The 21717-nt window shown below is 51.3% G+C and overlaps 1 protein-coding gene across 4 annotated transcripts in view; it reads left to right on the forward strand.

Annotated features, from left to right (window-relative positions):
* The first annotated feature begins 14773 nt into the window (after positions 1-14773).
* ITGB1 (integrin subunit beta 1) overlaps positions 14774-21717 on the forward strand; it is a 47359-nt gene continuing 40415 nt past the window's right edge. For 2 of the 4 annotated variants that reach the window (XM_070056197.1, XM_070056196.1), the window contains exon 1: positions 14774-14982. The gene's annotated coding sequence lies outside the window, so the exon portion shown is untranslated. Of the gene's footprint in view, positions 14983-15399; positions 15562-21717 lie in introns of those variants that run through there. The other 2 variants (XM_070056198.1, XM_002721189.5) reach the window with 2 other exon arrangements.

The raw sequence follows: 21717 nt of genomic DNA on the forward strand, positions 1-21717 counted from the left end.
GGTGTGAGCTGGTCTGGTCCCATCTCTGTGTAGGGTACGCAGGGTGCATTGTGGTGTGAGCTGGTCTGGTCCCACCCTCTGTGTAGGGTGTGCAGGGTGCATTGTGGTGTGAGCTGGTCTGGTCCCACCTCTGTGTAGGGTGTGCGGGGTGCATTGTGGTGTGAGCTGGTCTGGTCCCATCTCTGTGTAGGGTGTGCAGGGTGCATTGTGGTGTGAGCTGGTCTGGTCCCATCTCTGTGTAGGGTGTGCAGGCTGCATTGTGGTGTGAGCTGGTCTGGTCCCACCTCTGTGTAGGGTGCGCAGGGTGCATTGTGGTGTGAGCTGGTCTGGTCCCATCTCTGTGTAGGGTGTGCGGGGTGCATTGTGGTGTGAGCTGGTCTGGTCCCATCTCTGTGTAGGGTACGCAGGGTGCATTGTGGTGTGAGCTGGTCTGGTCCCATCTCTGTGTAGGGTGTGCAGGGTGCATGAGTGATGTGAGCTGGTCTGGTCCCATCTCTGTGTAGGGTGTGCAGGGTGCATTGTGGTGTGAGCTGGTCTGGTCCCACCTCTGTGTAGGGTGTGCAGGCTGCATTGTGGTGTGAGCTGGTCTGGTCCCATCTCTGTGTAGGGTGTGCAGGGTGCATGAGTGATGTGAGCTGGTCTGGTCCCACCCTCTGTGCAGGGTGTGTGGGGTGCATTGTGGTGTGAGCTGGTCTGGTCCCATCTCTGTGCAGGGTGTGTGGGGTGCATGATTGGTGTGAGCTGGTCTGGTCCCACCCTCTGTGTAGGGTGTGCAGGGTGCATGATTGGTGTGAGCTGGTCTGGTCCCACCCTCTGTGTAGGGTGTGCGGGTGCATGAGTGATGTGAGCTGGTCTGGTCCCACCCTCTGTGTAGGGTGTGCAGGGTGTGCAGAGTGTGTGTGTGGTGGGAGCTGGTTCCGGCCCTGTGCTCTCCGACAGCACAGGAGTGAACCAGCAGATGGAAGATCTCTCTTGCTCTCTTGCTCTTTTTCTCTGTCTCTCCCTCTCTCTCTGTAACTGTCTTTCAAATAAAATTAATAAATCTTCTAAAAAATCTAAACAGCAAATCTAAATATTGTTAATGCTGTCTTATTTTATAAATAACATTAAGATTTTGGGAAGTGATCATTGTGGCCCAGCTGGTTAAGCCACCAACTGGGACGCCCACACTCCATTCAAGAGTGCCTGGGTTTCAGTCCTGGGCTGCTGCTTTGTGCTAATGTACGTTCTGGGAGGCAACAGGTGCTATTTATCCCCATGTTGTTCCATCTTTCAATAAGAGGAAACAATTTAAAAAATAAACATTAAGAGAGAGATTTAGACTCATGGAAGCATTAGAGAAACGAATTAATTTTCAGTGATTGTAGGAAGGTTAAAATCTCGAATTACAGCAAGTGTTCCACCTGACCTGGGATGGAGACGGAAGTGCAGGCGCGATTTCCTTCCCACCGGCCTTTGCAGGACACCTGGCAGAGCAGCTGTGACACTGATTTACATGGCAGGCCTGCTGGATGAGTCATCCTGCTCACAAACTGCGGCCCCCACTGTGGCTCTCGGTGCCAGGGGGGCCGCTAAGAGTTTCTCCACACTCCGCTCCGTTACCTACGTGCTAGCCAACACGCGCCTCCGCTTCTCAACAGCCCAGGCGGCTTCCCTGTCCTCAGCCTCCAGGTGTGGGTGGGAGGTCTCAGAGAGGAACTGCCCAGCAGATCTGTTTTCTTCCCCTAGCATCCTCCGGCTCCCCCGGGAGGCAGATGTGGTGGGAGCCCCGGCCATGCTGGAGGAGACCGAACACTCACAAGGGCTGGACGCCAGGGCCTGACTCCCAGGAAGCACCAGGTGTTCTGCGGGTGCACACAGGGCCTCCGCCAGCCCCACGGCCCGCAGCCCTCATTTTCCTTCTTCCCTGCAGAGCCTCCTCCTCCGCCCCCCAACTCCTTCCCTGTTCTACACCCTGATGTTTCTTGTCCCAAGCCACTAGATTCCAGAGCCCTTTTTTTTTTTTTAACCCTCAACGGTGGGAGATTGTTTGCACAGAAAAAAGGTCTTTTGCCTTTGGTTCAGCTGGCTGCTTTTGGTGACGTAGGAGTGCATTCCCGCTGTGCTGAGCTGAGTCCTGAGCACCAGCCTGCGTGCACCCTAATTCCCCTCGGCAGACAGGAGGGCCTGCCCCAGCGCGCTGGGACAGCAGCGGACTCCAAGTTTAGACTGCAAACGCCGGCCACGACCTTGATGCTTCTGACATCAGCTTCCCCTCACCACTTACTTGAAGAATCTCTTCTTTCTCGCTCCTCCTCCCTATTTTTAGCTTCTTCGTGATATTGAGGTGCAGTCGGTTTAAAACCCTGCCCCTCCCATGCCAGTGGGTGGGCCCAGTGTGGGTGCAGGTGCCACAGGGCACAGAAGCAGCCCTCAGGGCGCCCAGCCCAGCCCTGCTCGGCTTTTACATAACAGCCTGGCCTGGCCCTCCTCCCTCCAGCTCAGTAATCCGGCTTGCTCTGATTCTCTCTGAGCTTCTGCCCTTTGATCTCTGTGGTTCTCTGATCCAGGGTCTAAGCTCTTGATCGCATTCTTAGCAGGGGCTTCCCAGCCCCGCAGGCAGTTACAGGTCGGAGGAAACAGAAGCTGGGGAGGGTGACGGGCACTTAGTGTGATCCACCTGGGGTGAGGGTGGTTGCCGCTGCCTGGCCCGGCCAGGCTACTTAAAAGGAGAAGGGTTAAAAACGCGTCGTCGGCACTGCTGTTTCCAGACGAGTAGGCCACAGAGAGGCTGCCACTACCTGCGCCGCGCAGGAGGGAAAGCAGGCTCAGACAGGAGGGGTCAGAGTCACAGAGTGTGCCCCGGTTAGTCTGGCCTCAGTGTGCAGCTCCCGCACAAAGCCAGCTGGTCTGCAGAGCCAGGCTCCCGCCCGGCCAGCCCCAGTGCCTGAGCCCTCTGACCCTATTCCCCCTGCTGCCCCAGGCAGGCCAGTGTGGGTTCCCAGGGTGCATGAGTGAGACTCCCAGGAGGGGAATGGCTTTCCTGGTTTTGTATAAAGCCGTGGTTTCTAAGTGGCAGGGTCCAGGGGCTGGCTCCTTCCTTCCTCCCTTCCTCCCTCCTTCCTTCCTCCCTTCCTCCCTTCCTCCCTCCTTCCCTCCCTCCTTCCCTCCCTCCTTCCCTCCTTCCTTCCTTTTTTAAAATTTTTATTACTATATAGAAAACAGACTTCATAGATACGATTTCGGGAAGATAACCCTACTTCCCTCCAGCTTTCCCTCCCAGCCCCAATCCCCCGCGCCTTTCTTTCAGCCGCTTTCAAACCCACATTCCGTCACCCCTCACCCACCTCTGACAAAGCCCTGTCTTGGGTTTATGTAAATTACGTGAATGTATCAGTTATTGTCTGTGGGTTTTACATCCTTTTTCCCACCAGACTCAGGGCCAGCACAGCAATGTGAATTCCACTCGCGTTCTCTTTTCCGTGCTGTGAGCTGTCCAGAGACTCAGTGTAGTCTCCTCAGGACTCACAGCCGTCCTTGAGGGAGGAAATGGGCAATTACACAGGGCAGATTTCCAGCCGAGCACGGGAGCACGTCAGCCTCTTGTTTTTCCACAAAAGGTGCACTTTTACAGATGTAATGACAAGGCGCCAAGTCTTGTTTAACGCCCATAGGAACTGATGCCCGCAGAAGCTGTCTTGTAAGACAGACCAGTGTTTGGGGAACAAGTCAGACTCCGAAACCGCAACGGAGGAGGATAATATGTGGGCTTGCAACCGTGCAAGGACAGCATCAGTCGACTTGCTTGAAGAAGGAGGACCTTTTTTCAGATGAGGCCCTCATTCTTTTCTCTAGTATTGAAGGTTTGCGTTTTGGGTGGGGGAGACATGAAACGATGAATTTACATTTTCGTAAATGTGTAATTTTAACAAGTAAGTTTAAAGCGAGTAAGTTGCCTTCCGTGTCATTTTCATTAGTATCTTTACACTCCAGTTATCATTAAGTTGTAAGGAGGTCTCTGAGCGTGGGGACTGGCCTTTGCTCAGTGGTGAAGACGCTGCCTGGGATGCCCACACCCCGGGTCAGAGCCGGAGTTGAGTCCCAGCTCCTCTGCCTTCTGCTAAAGCAGCCCTGGAAGGTAACAACTCCAGGACGTGGGTCCCTGTCACCCAGGTGGGAAGCCTGGATTGAGTTCGCAGGCCTGGCCCAGCCTTGGCTGTTGCCAGCATGTGGGATTTGGGTAGTGAATCAGCTCTTACTATTGGCTAATTTTTAAAAATCTTGTCCATGTAATTTTCCTTTTCAAAAAGTAATGAACTCATGGATTTTTTTTTAAAGAAAACCCAACACTTTTTAAAAAAATTTATTTATTTATTTGAAAGAGTCACACAGAGAGAGAAGGAGAGACAGAAAGAGAGGGAGAGGTCTTCCATCTGCTGGTTCACTCTCCAATTGGCTGCAACAGCCAGAGCTGCGCCGATTCGAAGCCAGGAGTCAGAAGCCAGGAGCTTCCTCCTGGTCTCCCAGGGGCCCAAGGACCTGGGCCATCTTCTACTGCTTTCCCAGGCCGCAGCAGAGAGATGGATCTGAAGTGGAGCAGCCGGGACTCAAACAGGCGCCCATATGAGATGCCGGCACTGCAGGTGGCGGCTCTACCTGCTACGCCACAGCACCGGCCCGAACTCATGGACTTTGGTAAATTCAATATTTCTTGAAATAGTTGCAGTCATTTTTCCTCTTTGATGTTCAAATCCTAGCTGAGGCAGTGGAAGCCTTTAGAAGCTGGCTCTGTGTCCTTCAGCTATAACCCAGTTCACATGTACACAAACACACATGCACATGGACACATACACATGTGCACAGGCATACACACACATACCTCTCCTGGCTCTATGTCTTTTTTTAAAAAAGATTTATTTGAAAGGCAGAGATACAGAGAGGCAGAGGCAGAGAGAGAGAGAGAGAGACCTTCCATCCACTGGTTCACTCTCCAAATGGTCACAAAGGCCAGAGCTGTGCCAATCTGAAGCCAGGAGCCAGGTGCTTCTTCCTGGTCTCCCATGCAGATGCAGGGCCCAATCACTTGAGCAATCCTGCACTGCCTTCCCGGGCCACAGCAGAGAGCTGGACTGGAAGAGGAGCAGCCGGGACAAGAACTGGCACCCATATGAGATACTGGCCCTGCAGGCAGCGGCTTTATCTGCTATGACAAAGTGCTGGCCCCTCTGTGTCCTTTTGATATAACCAAAAGAGTCTGGGTAGTCCCCTAGTGTGAGTTCATACACCCTCACATACACACACACACTCCTCTCCGTGTTGCTCACCTCCAATTTCAGGATGGAACTGGTCATTTTCCCAGTGCCTGGTTGGTGGAGAATGGCATGTCCACAATTCCACAGTGGGATGCTCATTATTTCTAAGTTTTTCAGTGAACCAAACTAGGACATATGTACTCTTTTCAAGATTGTTGTGGAATATACACACCTTTATCATCTTGATCAATATCAAGTGTACAGTTCAGTGGTGGTAAGTATACTCACTTTGCTATACAGGCAACTTTAGAATGTTTCCATCTTGCAAACCTGAAGTTCTACACTTCTTTTATTTTATTTTTTGACAGGCAGAGTTAGACAGTGAGAGAGAGAGAGAGACAGAGAGAAAGGTCTTCCCTCCGTTGGTTCACCCCCCAAATGGCTGCTACGGCTGGCGTGGCGCCAATCCGAAGCCAGGAGCCAGGTGCTTCCTCCTGGTTTCCCATGCAGGTGCAGGGCCCAAGCACTTGGGCCATCCTCCACTGCCTTCCTGGGCTACAGCAGAAAGCTGGAAGAGGAGCAACTGGGACTAGAACCCAGGGTATCGGTGCCACAGGTGGAGGATTAGCCAAGTGAGCCGCGGCACCGGCCATCTACACTCATTTTAACAATCCCCAGGTTCTCAGACCATAGCAGCCACATTTTTATTATGTTTTTTAAAAAAGATTTATTTATGTATTTGAAAGGCAAAGTCACAGAGAGGCAGAGGCAGAGGTAAAGAGAGACATCTTCCATCTGCTGGCGCACTCCCCAAATGGCTGCAAGGGCCAGAGCTGGGCCAATCTGAAGCCAGGAGCCAGGAGCCTTTTCCAGGTCTCCCACATGGGTGCAGAGGCCCAAGCACTTGGGTCATCTTCTACTGCTTTCCCAGGCCATAGCAAAGAGCTGGATTGAAAGTAGAGGAGCCGGGTCCTGTGCAGGCGGCAGCTTTACCTGCTACACCAAAACGCTGGCTCCCCATTTTTATTATTTTTACAATTTTAATTCCTTTGAAGACAGAGAGACAGAGACTAACAGAGGGAAAATTTGCACCCACTGACTCACTCCCCAGATAGCCACACAGCTAGGGCTGGGCCAGACAGAAGCCAGGAGGCAGGAGTTTCATCCTGGTCTCCCATGTGAGTAGCAGGGGCCCAGACACTTGGGCCATCTTCTGCTGCTCTCCCAGGCACATTAGCAGGGAGTGGGATCAGAAGTGGAGCAGCCGGGACTCGAACGGGTGTTCACATGAGTCACAGGCAGCAATGGGACGGACCCACGGTGCCACACCCCCAGACCCTCTTCTCCCGTTTTAAAATGTGGTGTTGTTGTTTTTGAGTCATAGGGGTTCTTCATATACTCTGGACGTTCCTCCTTTATCAGATATGTGACTTTTAAGAGTTTTCCCCGTTCCGTATACTGCATTCCAACTCTGTTTTGTCCTTATGATGCACAGTTGTTAAGTCTGAGGAAGTCTAATGCATGTATTTTTCTTTTGTTATTTTTGTTGTCACACCCAGGAACTCTTTGCCAAGCCTAGTGCCAAGAAGATTCTCCCCCATTTTTTTTTTTTTTGTCCCAGAGTGTTAACAGTTTCGGCCTGTGGTCCATTTTGGGTTCAGTTTTGTCTGTCATGTGGTTTAATGGTTCAACTTTATTCTTTTGCACGTGAACATCCAGCTCTCTTGTTGAGGAGATTTGCATGGTCCTGGCTCCCCAGTTGGAACCTTTTGAGCACATCTGTGAGGGTGTATTTCTGGGCTGTCTGTTTGGCTCCTTTGGATGTGTCTGCCTGCATGATTGTATCTCACTGCTTTGATTACTGAGCTTTCTAGTGAACTTTGAAATCAGAAAACGCTAAGACCTCTGATTTTTTTTTTTGCTTTTTCAAGATCGTTTTAGCTGTTTAGGCTCCTGTGAGATATAGGAATTTTAGGATGGATTTTTCCATTTTGCAAACAATGCTGTTGGGATCTGATGGGGTTTGTGTTGAACCTGTGGATGTATCACCGACACCTTCACAAGGCTCAGTCATCCGATCCGTGATCACAGGATTTCTTTCAGAAATGTTTCGTAGTTTCCAGTGCACACGTCTCTTACCTCCTTGGCCTACAACCTAATTCTTTGTGTTGCTATTAAGAGATTGCTCTCTTAATTTCCTTTTGGGACTGTTATTATTAGCATTGGAAGGGCAGTGACTTTGCGTTCTGAACCCATTAGTTGGCTCTCACAGTTTGCATGCATCTCATGTCATCCACGAACAGAAATGACCCGACTTCTTCCTTCCCGGTTTGCATGTCCTTTATTTCTTTTTCCTCCCTAATTGCTCTGACTAGGACCTGCAGCTCAACATCAACCAGATGTGGCTGGAGCGAGCATCCTGTGTTGCTCCTGATCTTAAAGGAAAAGCGTTTAGTCTTTCATCATCCAGTGTGACATGAGCTGTGGGTTTTCATTCACACTTGATCTCACACAAAAGGCCGAGAAGCAATACCCAAGGGTGCTTGTGGAAAATGGAGTTGAAGGTAAGTTTATTCTGTTGCGAAAAATTATTCAGATCTACACCTATGACAGGTCCTCAAAAGGTTCATGGAAAGGAAACCGAAAAAATTCCAAATTTTTTGCATGATAATAAGCTTATATATTTTTTTTGACAGGCAGAGTGGACAGTGAGAGAGAGAGACAGAGAGAAAGGTCTTCCTTTGCCGTTGGTTCACCCTCCAATGGCCGCCGCGGCCAGCGCTCTGCAGCCGGCGCACTGCGCTGATCCGAAGGCAGGAGCCAGGTGCTTCTCCTGGTCTCCCATGGGCTGCAGGGCCCAAGCACTTGGGCCATCCTCCACTGCACTCCCGGGCCACAGCAGAGAGCTGGCTTGGAAGAGGGGCAATCAGGACAGAATCCGGCGCACCAACTGGGACTAGAACCCGGTGTGCTGGTGCCGCAAGGTGGAGGATTAGCCTAGTGAGCCGCAGCGCCAGCCATAAGCTTATCTTTTAATTCTACTTTTCCACAAACTTTAAAAGCATTTAAAATCTTTATTTGAGAGGCAGAGAGAGACAGAGAACAGAGCACCTATCTGCTGTCTCGCTCCCCAAATACTCACTTACTCCTCAAGTGCCTGCAGTGGCAATGGCCAGTACCAGGCCAGCCAGACGGTGGGAGCTGGAAACTCAGTCTGACTCTTCCCACCACTGTCTCCCTAGGTTCACTGCAGCAGGAAGCTTTAATGAGGGCAGGGGCTCGTGTCTTAAACTCAAGGTCCAACGCCATCCCCTACAACCTTTCTGAAACGCCCCAGTACAAAGCCTTTATTACACTGAGGTGATTTCCTCTGTCCCTGGTCTGTTTAGTGTTTTTATCGTGAATTAAATGTGACATTTTTAAGACCAAGACCAAGAATGAAAGGACAGGGGCTGGCACTGTGGCATAGTGGATAAAGCTGCTGCCTGCGGTGCTGGCATCCCAGATGGGCTCTGGTTCTTGTCCTGATTGCTCCACTTCTGATCCAGCTCTTTGCTATGGCCTGGGAAAGCAGTAGAGGATAGCCTAAATCCTTGGGCCTCTGCACCTGCGTGGGAGACCTGGAAGAAGCTCCTGGCTCCTGGCTTTGGATCAGCACAGCTCTGGCAGTTGCGGACATCTGGGGAGTGAACCAGTGGGTAGAAAACCTCTCTATCTCACTCTACCTCTCTGTAACTCTGCTTTTCAAATAAATAAATAAATCTTAAAAAAAAATGAAAGGACATTAAATGGTTACTTTCTGAAGTGTTACTTTAATTCTGCTCTGCAGTCTTCACACAATCTTGAAATGACCGCCATCTTTGTTAAATGAAAATGAAGAAGTCCTTACTCATTTGCTGTGTGGCCTACCCGTGCCAGGCACTCCTGGAGCTGGGCTGGGCACAGCGGTTGCTCTCAGTGACTTTGCATTTTAGTAGAGGAAGATAGAAAATAATCAAGGAAAAATAAATGGAAAAGTATCAGGTAGTAACTGATGCCGTGCAGAACTAAAATGAGGCAACTGGGGAGGATCTGGGCGGGGTTCTGGCCTCCAAGGCGACCATTAGTTGCAGTCTGATGATAAGAGGGCAGTTGCCACATGATGAGTGTGGAAGGCAGGGACATTGAGATGACAGAAGCCCCATCAAAGGGGTCATGGAGTAGGATTTAGTGCGGTTAAGACACAGAGGGAGAGAGGGAAGTGGGTTAAGATGAAGTCAGTGAAGAACAGGAGGAGTGACTGCATTTTTAACGTAAAGAGAAGCAAATAATCCTATATGCAAAGCATTGTGTTAGGCACCTAAACACACAAGACATATCATTGCCCATCAGAAAACAGGATCCTGAAGATCTATACTGACAACTTTGAGAAGATTAGGTTGAACAATCTTAGCCATGCCCGTGGGCCTGCTTACAAAAATACAAAACACTTTCGACTTCATGTCTTCCTTCCCACATCCTTCCCTTCCCATATTCCCATATTTATAGCTGTGGGGTCTCAGGGAGCCTGATGTGCTCTCGTGCCCACCCAGTAGGCAGACAAGGAGTAGCCCAGCGACGAAAACGCCACTGCACTGCTGGAAATGCTGACACTGGGGGAGAGCGTGGCTGATCCTGCTTATTCCTGAACTGCAGACTCGCAGACCGGCTGGAGTCACGGCAGCAGGCACCGTCTCCGCAGAGTGATGAGAGATCGGAGACAGCAATTGTGGTGGAGAGGTCTCTTGGCTGGACCGCTTGGCTCCAGCCTCTGTCCTGTAACCTCACCGGTCTCACCTGCGACGTGAGGGCAACACGAATGCCACTCAGCTAAGGGAATGCACCATGATGAATTCTACATCTTATCTGGTCTGACTTCCTGGCTTGTTTTTATTTAAAGTTGTTGATTATCATACACCATGGGTGTGTTCAAGTTTTTTTAATCCAATAGCAGAATTCCTTCTTCTTTTTTTAAAATTTATTCATGTATTTGAAAGAATTACAGAGAGAGAGGGAGAAACAGGGAGAACTCTTCCATCTGCTGTTTCACTCCCCAGATGGCCACAACAGTGCCCAGGCTGAAGCAAGAAGCCAGGAGCTTCCTCCGGATCCCCCACATGGGTGCAGGGGCCCAAGGACTTGGGTCATCTTCTGCTGCTTTTTCCAGGCCATTAGCAAGGAGCTAGATCAGAAGTGAAGTAGCTGGAACCCGAACTGGTGCCCTTATGGTATGCCGGCATCTCAGGCAGCAGCTTTACCTGTTACGTCACAACACCAGCCTGCGTAGAATTTTTCAGTTCCCTCTATTCTGTGAACTCGATACCATACATCATAGCTTTTGCTGATGAGATTTTGCTCAAAGTGTTTCCTTTCCATAGCTAGTGTTCTGACTTTGAGAGAAAACCAGTTTGGTTTACATTTTAGGCTTTTGGAAGCTGTGGACAGCTGTAGACAGTGAAGGCTTTGTTAGCATAAAAGGAGAATGGTGGCTGAGGACTTTGGTGTCCATAAAGTTAAACGAGGAGAAGATAAAGAATACAAAAAGCATGAAAGAGCAAAACCATCAAATCTTTTCAGACTGGGATGATTTCATTCTCTTACCATAACACAAAACGCAAAATGCTTTCAGCTTAAAAACGGCATCCAGCTGGCAGCCATGAGCTGTTCTAAACCAGGAATTCCTGTGGCCAGAGGGACAGGCTCTGACGTCAGCCAGCAGCAATGCAGGGATTTTAATATTCCAGTGTCACCATAGCTTCTTCTTCCAAGTGCTGCGTGAGAATATTGTGGGAAAACAGTTTCTGTAGACTTGTTCTCAATCTAACTGAAAATTTACAGTAGTTCTTAGTCTGGGTAAATTTTATTTTATTTTAAAATTTATTTGAGAGGGAGAGAGGGGGGATAGACAGATTATTTGATAGAGACAGGGAGATAGAGAAAAAGGGAAAGAGATAGAGAGGGACAGAGACAGAGACAGAGACAGAGACAGCTCCCACTTGCTTGCTCATTTCCAAAATCCCAGCAATAGCTGACAACTCAGTCCAGGTTTCCCATATGGGTAGCAGGGACCCAACTACGTGAACCATCTCAGCTGCCTCTCAGGGTCTACACTGGCAGGAAGCTGGAGTCAGGAGCCATAGCCAGGTATGGAATCCAGGTACTTTGAGGTGAGTACCAGTGTCTTAACAACTAGGTCAAACACGTGCCCCCAGGGTGAATTTTAGATATAATTTGAAGACATTTAAATTGGAAATCTGAAATGAAAAGCTATTTTTGAAGTTTGTGATACCTTGAAAAAGAAACACAACAGCCTCTTTTTTGTGTGTGATTTCATTACTTTTTCTCTTCTACCTTCTTCAGGTGAAATAACATGAAGTGAAAATCTTGTTACAACAAAATATTTGCAAGTGTCACCTGATGATTTAAAGACTGTTGGGTAGGACGAATTGGCATGCAAGTCAGAACTCCAGCTCAACAACAAAGACGTTTAAGGCACTCTATCACAGGGACTGGTCCTGTCCAGTGGTGCTTTAGGCTTAAGATCCCAGTAAATCAGAAAGCTGCGGCTAGATGTGTATAGACGTCTCCTGGATCCCATCCACAGGCTCAGGGCAGGAATCTGCCTGGATAACATGGGCTGGGTGCCTTCAGGGTAGGGGACCCAGCATGCGAATCTTCGTTGGGGAGACCCATCCGTCTCAAACTGCTCCTAAGGCAAGGTGGCAGGGACGCATCGTCCTCAACATGCTCAGACGTAGCCGGAGAGGAAAGAGATGCTGCTGTGTGGTCCTCGGCCATAACTGGTGGGCAGCACCGTCATTTCCGCTGCCCGTGACCCTGTTCCTAAAAATATCGCCCGAGCTATTCAGCGGGTCACATCTGGTAGATTCCTTCACTCCTATTTGGGAAAGGCACATTCCCTTCCACAGCTGCAGAAACTCAAGCGTTTGCAAAGAGCTGCCTAACAGCGCTCTTCCCCTCAGGCTGTGAAAAATACCCAGCGTCTGAGGGCTGCCAGGAAAGCCACACCCCGAGAGGCACTCTCTGGCCAGCAGGAAGACCGGGAACGCTATATATGGAAGACAGGAAGCAGAGCTGTTGAGGCAGCCTTACTCATACCTGCCCCGTATGGACAGCCTCTGCCCTCTGCCAGGATGCAAAGCAGGCCAGAGTGTTGTGCCCTTTGCCACCTCACTTTCAAATAACCAGGAGAATGGACCACACTAACCACAGCCTCAGGAAAGGCCAGCCACGGGAGCTAACCCGCTGCACACACCCTTGGGCAGGGGCTGTGTGTAGCAGGCTCCACTTTTCCGGGTTCTTCTGACAATGGTACCAGAACACTGAGGAGTGTTCATGAGGTCCCCAAGCCAAAATGTTGCAAAACAAAAAACTTCCAGTTTCTCTGCATTATATGACTGTGTGCACATTATTTATATATTTGCAGACAGAAAAAGGAGGAACTGGAAGGGCTGTCTCACCCCTTCTTGTTTTCACCAAAATGTCAGGGATTCCCAGGGCTGCTTTTGTATCAACGCGTAGAGGTTCACATTTGAAAGGAAGGGTGTTTGAGTTTCCTGGAAAAGGAATGGACTATCGTGACCCAGAGCCCCAAATCCTCTATCCCCATCCTCTCATCCCCCCCCCCTTTTTTTTTGACAGGCAGAGTGGACAGTGAGAGAGAGAGAGACAGAGAGAAAGGTCTTCCTTTTGCCGTTGGTTCACCCCCCAATGGCCGCTGCGGCCGGCGCACCACGCTGATCCGAAGGCAGGAGCCAGGTGCTTCTCCTGGTCTCCCATGGGGTGCAGGGCCCAAGCACCTGGGCCATCCTCCACTGTACTCCCTGGCCACAGCAGAGAGCTGGCCTGGAAGAGGGGCAACCGGGACAGAATCCGGTGTCCCGACCGGGACTAGAACCCAGTGTGCTGGCGCCGCAAGGCGGAGGATTAGCCTAGTGAGCCGCGGCGCCGGCCTCTTCTCATCCTTAATAGCTGGATTACAGTGTAAGTATCTGGAGGTGACACAAGGAAAACACACCTAGGTCACTCTGCACAAAGTTCAAGGAAAGGTATCTGGTATCTGAAGCCTCACCTGGCCGCTGTCAGCTTTCTCCGGAGGCCACAGCAGACATTGACAATGGGATTTAAAACCTCAGTCCCATGGATCAGCCAGGCTGCACCTGGATCACACAGGGCTGGGTGAGTCTGCACTCCCCTTCCGCTGTTTCCTTTACCATCACCAGTGTCACACTTTACCTGTTAACCTGGTACATGGGAAGGTGTCCCTTGGAATCGCCTTAGAATTTCTAACATCACTTTTTTTTTGATTTGTGATCTTATTGTGTGATTTGTGATCTGCCTACATGCCCTAAGTGCCTAGGTTCTAGTCTCAGCTCTGTTTCTGATTCCAGCTTTCTACTAATGAGCATTATTTTTTGGGGGGGCAGCAGGTGACAACTCATGTAGCTGGGTCCCTGCCACCCACATGAGAGGCCCAGATAGAGTTCCTGACTCCTGGCTTCTGCCTGCTATAGCCCTGGCTGCTGCAGCATTTGAGGATGGAAGATCATTATCTGTTTCTGTCTCAATGTCTTTCAGTAAATGAAACAGATAAAAAAAATGTAAAAAATGATCTGGTATGGATGGTGTCAGTCTGTGGCCAACCCCAGGAAAATCTGGTCTTGTGTCGTCTGTCTGAACGTCTCACCCTTTCACTCTCACAGATGCAGGCATCCATTCTGAGTCGCAGGTGTTCTTTTTTTTTTTTTTTTAAACAATTTATTTATTTATTTGAATAGCAGAGTTACAGAGAGGCAGAAGGGGGGGGAGAGAAAGACACACACACACACACACACACATATACATATATCTTCCATCTGCTGGTTCACTCCCCACATGGCTGCAACAGCTGGAGCTGGGCAGATCCGAAGCCAGGAGCCAGGAGCTTCCTCCAGGTCTCCCATGCGGGTGCAGGGGCCTAAGGACTTGGGCCATCTTCTACTGCTTCCCCAGGCCATAGCAGAGAGCTGGATTGGAAGTGGAGCAGTGGCCACATGGGATGCCGGCACTGCAGGTGGGGGCTTTACCTGCTACATCACAGTGCTGCCCCGAGTCTCAGGAGTTCTCAACCATCAGAAGGCAGAGGGCTCTCACCCCAGCAGGTCTCCCACAATCACGTGATAAAAGACAACCCGTGGGACCCAAGTGTTTGAGGAAAGGCAAGTGCATCTGACTAAGGCAGCATGGTGCCTTTCACTGAGGTAAGCCTTCTTCTAATGGCAGAGACCGAGATCACACAGACCCTTGTGGGCGAGCAACTGAGAGCGGCAGGTGACCAAAGGCTCTTCTGGAGAGCAGGTACTAGCAGGGTCGGGAACTGCAGTAAGGGTCAGGAGGAGGGTCTACCACCGGGCAGACGAGAACACTGCCCGGGAGCTGGGGTGGCGAAGCCCGCACGGGTGCTGAGTTCAAGACCTGCGACGTGGCTCGCACGCCTCCTCAGCAGCACGGGCGGCCCTGCCCTCCCCCTGGTGTTTGTGTGAGCCGCTTCTCTACAGAACACTCCGCTTCCCCCTTCTCGCTGCCCTCCCACGCCGCTCCAGCCTGGGCCCACAGGAGCCCTGCACCGTAACTTATCCAGCGTTATCCAGAATTCCAGCACCCGCTCTGTGTGCCGGCAGAGCTGCACCCCAGGGAAGGAACCCTGCGGCCTGGCGGCGCGAACCGAGCGCAGGTGAATCCCGCGGGGGCCCTCGCGCGCGGGGAGTTCACCGCCCCCTTCAGGGTCACGGGGTCATTAACGCCGGTCCCCAGCGGTCGCCGTGCGCGGGACCACGGAGCTCGTGGGTCAGAGAGCCCCAGGGACCCTGTGCAACCCCCAACGCCCCGGGCGGGCTCCTCTTACACCGGATCAGAGCGGCGGCCGAGACACCGGCGCGCGGGACCCGCAGGCGCGGGAGACGGGGCTGAGGCACCGCGGCCCCCGGCCGGCCGCCCCGCGCGCGCCCGGCCCCGCGCGGCCCCGCCCGGCCGAGCCCTTTGTCCGGGCGCCTCCCGAGGCGCGGCCGTCAGGAATGCGCTTCCGGAGCGAGGGGCGCGCGCCCGGCCCGCGGGGCGGGGCCGCGGAGGGGCTTCCGGCCGGGAGGCGGCGCGGGGCGGCCGAGACCCCGCCCGGTGGCCCGGAGGAGGTGGAGGAGGAGGAGGAGGAGCCGCCGCCCGCCGCGCCCGGAGCCGGGAGAGGCCGCGCCGAGCCGCGGGGACGCCGAGCAGCAGGCCCAGCCTAAGGCGCAGGCCCGGACGCCGCCTGGGGAAGGTGAGGCCTGCGGCGCGCGGCGCAGCGCGCCCGGCGGCGCCCGGCCCGTCCTCGCGGCCCTTCCCGGCCGGCGTCCCCTCTGCCTGGGAGGCCGGCGTGGCTGCCGCGCGGGGCCGGCCGTTTCCGGCAGCGCTGGGTCAGCGCCCGCGTCCGGGGAGAGCTAGGCCTCCCAGGGGTCCTCGCTCAGGGCCCGGCCGGCCGCTGTGCTGGTCACCGGGCGCTTGTCCTGCGGCAGCAGCGCCGAGCCGGGCCACAGCGCCCGAGAGCGGGCAGCAGCTGGACTCGGGGTCCAGCGCCTTCGGCCCCGGGCGTCTGGGAGGAGTCCCGGTTCTCTGCCCCTGGGGGCGGGGAGCCGGGAGGAGTTGGGGGGCCAGGACCCGTCGCCCTCGGGAGTCGGGAGAAGTCGGGGGGCCGAGCCCTTTGCTGTCGGACCCCGGGAGCGGGGTGGACCCCTGGGAGCCTGGAGGAGTCGCCGGGGCCAGGGCCCGCCACGCTGTGCCCGCAGGAACCGGGAGGAGTGGCCGGGATCCCCGGGAGCGGGAGGAGCCGCCGCGGCGCCGGGGTGCGGGGCGGAGGCCGCGGGCGTGAGGACCCCGGTCTGGGCACTGGGCGAGGGCCGGGCCGCTCCGCCGCGGGCGTGAGGACCCCGGTCTGGGCACTGGGCGAGGGCCGGGCCGCTCCGCCGCGGGCGTGAGGACCCCCGTCTGGGCGTGAGGACCCCGGTCTGGGCGTGAGGACCCCCGGTCTGGGCGCTCGGCGAGGGCCGGGCCGCTCCACCGCGGGCGTGAGGACCCCGGTCTGGGCGCTGGGCGAGGGCCGGGCCGCTCCGCCGCGGGCGTGAGGACCCCCGTCTGGGCGCTCGGCGAGGGCCGAGCCGCTCCGCCGCGGGCGTGAGGACCCCCGTCTGGCCGCTCCGCCGCGGGCGTGAGAACCCCGGTCTGGGCTTGAGGACCCCGGTCTGGGCGCTGGGCGAGGGCCGGGCCGCTCCGCCGCGCGCCGGTGCTCGTGCCGCCCGGGAGCGCGCGCGGTTCGCCCGGTGCTGGCTCTTGATCTCGAGTCGCGACCCCCGCTCCGCGCTGCTGGTTCCTCTGAAGTGGAACAAAGGCGCCCGCGCCAATACGATAACGGATTCTGGTTATCTCGCCCGGTTCTGCGACAGGGCGGGGAGCCGTGGGTCCTGTTTTCACCTCCCGTTTTACGGAGGCGAAGACCCCAGGGTCCACGGACCTCCGTCCTGAGCCCGTGGCCGCCGGGACGCTGACGTGAGCACTTGCCGGCTGCTCAGCCCTCCTGGGCGGTCAAGTCTGACATCCCAGTGTGGTTGGCTACGTAGATGTCTCTGGGTCAGCAGTCCGCATAGATATTTAGGTGCATAGAATCGTAGGTTGTCGGTTATTTTTTTGTTGTTTGGTGGTTTTTATAATGCTCATATTTTTAAGTAATTTTGCTTCATTACTCAATACTAAATGCATGATTTGGGATGGTAAGTAATAAATAGGAAAGAAATGAAGCATTGATGTTTTGGTATACACATTTGGGATGAAAGCTATTTTACTTCGCCAAAAATTGAGTATAAAAGGGGAAGATGTTATTAAAATGCTAGTTTAAAAGATAGGGAATGTGGTTAATACCTTACTGTGTAGACAGAGCAAATAAACTCCTAGCCTAATTTGGCTTCACAGATCGACAATTTTAAGTGTTTGTGATGTGGACTTTCTTTTGTTTAAGAATGTAAAGTTGTATTTTAAGGTTATTTTTTAATCTCAAAGACTAACTGCTTTGTATATATGCTACCAAAACGAGCAACAAAGTATAACCACGTGGAAAAGTCCTTAGCTTGAGTAATTTTAACACTCGGGCCTTCTAGTAGTGTAGTTTGAGTCCACCACAGGTCACCATCATTGAATGGAAATGCCTACTTGGTGTTGAATTCCTAACTGCAGGAGTTGCACGCACTGGGGACCTTTTATCTTCATGAAAAGCAGTCCGTTTAATGTCCTGCAAGTTTTCACAAGAATCCCTGCCACTTGTGATTGACTTGTTGTTTGGCTTCTTACTGAATAAACTGGCTCCCAGGAAGGGAGAGTTGTGCAGTGCTGGAAGCAAGCGTTTTCCTTCATCTCAGTGTGCCGGTTTGCTCTTCGCTGCTGCAGTGATGGGCTGAGCCACTTCTGAGGGTGGTACACGCTGCAGAGATCTTTGGAGTGCTGAGAACTTAGATTTCTGAAATTGCAACAAGTGCATTTACCTGAGAGGATTAGAGAGGACTGTGGCTAATCTACATGGAGGGTTAGGGATCCAGAGGGGTCTGTGTCGAAAAACAGGTGTTGCCATGCCAGCAGTGTTGTTCTCATTGTGTGTGCTGAGGGTTCTGTTTGTCCTTGGGAGGATGAGTATGGAAGAGTGTGGTAGTCTCCTGCGTCCCAGGGATCCTGAGGTCATAGCTATATTTATGTGGAAAGCTGCAAAACAAAACAAAAAACCCGCCGAAGTCCATGAAACTCAGAACTTTTGCAGTTTTATAAGGGTTCAATGGATAGGTGAAAAAAAGTGTCTCTTTGAGGAGATGTGTGCGAAAGGAGCCCAACTGTGTTTTGTAAATTTTTCATTGTTTTGGAAATGGCTATTTATAAGGCTTTTACCAAGTGAAGTTTTATTTATAAGATAATACCACGTGGGATTTTAGAGGTCAGCTTTAAACTTTATTTTTGGTTTGTGGCTTTACAAGACAAGGTTAACTGTACTAGCAGTATGCTTCAGTATGTGCAGATCACCTCTTCATGAAGTGTGTGTGTGTGTGAGAGAGAGAGAGAGAGAAACTGCTTCAGATACATACATACAAAGTGTGTATATGCACACAATTTTATATTAAAGGACCAGTCTCATTCTACAGAGTCTCAAAAGTGTGGGTTTCCGGCCTTCAAGAATGTGTAAAATTATTCTTTGGGGTGTAGAAAGACTCATTTACGATTATTTATTGGAAGTATCTTTGAATCTAATTACCTTAAACATTTTATTGTAATTTATAGTGTTGTAGTATATTGCTATAAATTATATTTTCACTTATAAATGTGCATATATTTGGGGTACATATTTGCCCTCAATGTTGTTAGTGACAAAAATGAGCAAGCATTGGGGCTGGCACTGTGCCATGGTGGGTAAGGCTGCTGCCCTCAATGCCAGCATCCCATATAGGTGCCTGCTGCTGAGTCCTGTCTGCTCCAGTTCTGATTCAGCTCCCTGCTATGGCCTGGGAAAGCAGTAGAAGATGGCCCAAGTCCTTGGGCCCCTGCACTCACGTGGGAGACCTGGAAGAAGCTTCTGGCTTTGGATTGGCACAACTCTGGCTGTTAGGGCCATCTTGGGGGTGAACCAGTGGATGGAAGACCTCTCTCTCTCTGCCTCTGCCTCTCTGTAACTTTGCTTTTCAAATAAATAAATAATTTTTAAGTGAGCAAGCGGAGGCTTTGAAGATCTCTGGTATAATAGGAATGGTTTGGCTGGGGACACACGTGCTGTATTTAGGAGAGGGACTTGGTGTCTGAGATCGGTGGTTTACCAGAGTAGACAGTCTGCCCAGGAGGGGAGCTGGCTGGCTGAAGAGGGGGATGGGTTCTCTGTGCATGATGGACATGGGTAGAGAAGCCTAGAGTGCAGCTGGTGAGCAGGTTGGGAGATTTTGCTTTGTGAATTCTTAGACTGTAAGTGCTGGTTGGAGCTCTGGGCTGCAGAGGAAGGCACCAGAGGAGAGGGTGTGGAGGAAGAGGGGCCGGAGGGTGCACCTAGGGAATGCTTGCCCCGGCATGGGTGGGAGAGGAGAGATGGAGAAAAGCCTTTTCCTTCCTCCATTCTTCTCCCGGCTTCTGATTCCTTTGAGTGTCGTTTTACTGAGTGAGTGAGGCACTTGTGGGGTTTTCCAGTAACCGCACACTTGAGGTAAAAACAAAAAGACGTGATGACATTCATGTCCCTCTGCCGTGGCATTGCTGGCATTTATGAGAAAGGAACTTGGTGGGGAGAGAGACTGGGTTTCTTGGTGACCTTTGTCAAAACGCGCAGCCTTCGAAGGCTTTGCTTCCCCTGTCTGCACTTCAGATGATCTTTCTGGCTGCTTGAAGGGCAGCTCCGCCGGCTCATGCACTTTAGTCCATTTTTCTCTTTATCCCACGAACAGCCCCATTTTCCCATGTCACCCCCTGGGAGGGCAGGGACTGTGCGTGTTATCCTCAAGGAGTACCTGCCAGAGCTGGCCAGCCACCCTAGACCTTCTTCAGGATGTCACCCAGCCACACCTTGCATTTTAGTCTGGCAGTGTGGTGTGTCCAGGCACCTGACAGGCTGTGCTGAGTGGGTGTGAGTCAGGAAGTTGGCCTGGTGGTTGATGTTGCATGTATTATCTGTCTACTTGGACAAATTGTGTTTACTTTAAAAAAAACAACAAATGCCAAAGAATATTTTACAGTGTACTGTGCCAGCAGTACTCCCTAATAGGTTTTATTAGAAAGTTTATTTATTTTTATTTATTCGAAATGTAGTGTGACAGAGAAAAGAGAGCGATCGATCAAGGTCTTCCATTCATTGTTTCACTCTGCATAAACCTACAAGAGCTGGCCAGAACTGAGCCAGGCCAAGCCGAGGAGCCAGTAATTCCATCTGGGTCTCCTGCTTGGGTGATGACAGGGACCCAAGTACTTGAGCCATCATCTGCTGCCTCCCAAGCTGAGTATTAGCAGGAAGCTTGGTAAACCAGACTTGAACCCAGACACTCTGATAAGGGATGTGGATGTCCCAAGTGATGGCTTAACCAGCGATGTCTCAACAGCTGCCCCCATCCTAATAGCTTTTGAAGAGAAGATCAGCATTGGCCTGAGTGGTTTGGGCTGACCGTGGAGGAGATGGCACATGAGCTTGGAATGGTTATGAGCAGACAAGGGTGACAGATGGGGACATCTGTCTACAGGCCCAGTCTAATGCTGGACATGTTAGTTGATCATTTGGTTACCCATGAAGTTATATGTGTGTTTGTGTGAATATATTACATGAAGGCCTGAACTCTTGTGTCCAGCTCTGCTCTGTTCAGCCACAGACATGAATACAGTAACTTGTAGTAAAAGCTTGATAGAAACCAACTCTGATACTGGGCATCACTGAAAGTTTGTCACTGACCATCCCAGGCTCTGTCAGGAATGTGCTTTGGAACCACAAAGAAAGTAGTTCTTTTTATTGTGGTCGAAGAGATGAAGAACCAGTGAGAGCTGAAAAAAAGTCAGAAAAGTAGAAGAAAAGTTAACTTTCTCTTTTGTCTAGGAATTATTTTCATCATTGAAAATGTACACATGCAACATCAGGTGTGTGCCATTTGACTACAGAAGTCCTTTCAGTATATGTTTATTGAATGAATATGCAATAGGTAATTTTCTTATGCAGTTAGGCAGAATAGTTCACTACCTTTCCCTCTACATCCAGTGTAGTTGTAGTTTATGTGTGATCGCTCTTGTGTTGTTATTTCTGTGCCTCTTAAGGGAGTAGTGGTACAGTCATGTCTGATTGTTGGGGAAGAGGCTGCAATTGGAGCAAGCACATTTAGTATTACAGTGTTGTACAAGGGCATTTTAAAAAGTTCGTGGAAATGCATACTATGTAAAAACTACACATGGATTTCAAAATCTCCTGTCAAAATAAATTTAGATTTTAATTCCATTTTTCCACAGCCTTTTAAGTACCCTTGTATTAGGAAAATGTAATCAAATTATAATTAATAGGGAATAAGATTTATGCTTATTAAAGAAGTATGAGAGATTGAGCAATATTTATTCAGTTTACTTAGGTTCTTATTTTAGAAGCCCATGACTAGTGAATAATTTGATGAGGGAAAAAGAAATTCAATAATCAAATAAATTATAAGTTGAAGATCACTAAAGATATTTGTTGGGGCCAGTGCTGTGGCATAGCTGGTACCTGTGGCACTGGCATACCAAATAGGTGCTGGTTCAAGTCCTGGCTGCTCCAGTTTCAATCCAGCTCCCTGCTCATGCACCTGGGAAAGCAGCTGAAGATGGCCCAAGTGTTTGGGCCCCTGCACTCATGTGGGAGACCCAATGGCCCAACTCTGATGGCCACTGAGGGAATGAACCTACGATGTAAGATGTAAGATCT

The sequence above is a fragment of the Oryctolagus cuniculus genome, chromosome 13 (genome assembly GCF_964237555.1).
Source record: "Oryctolagus cuniculus chromosome 13, mOryCun1.1, whole genome shotgun sequence".
Classification (NCBI taxonomy): domain Eukaryota; kingdom Metazoa; phylum Chordata; class Mammalia; order Lagomorpha; family Leporidae; genus Oryctolagus; species Oryctolagus cuniculus.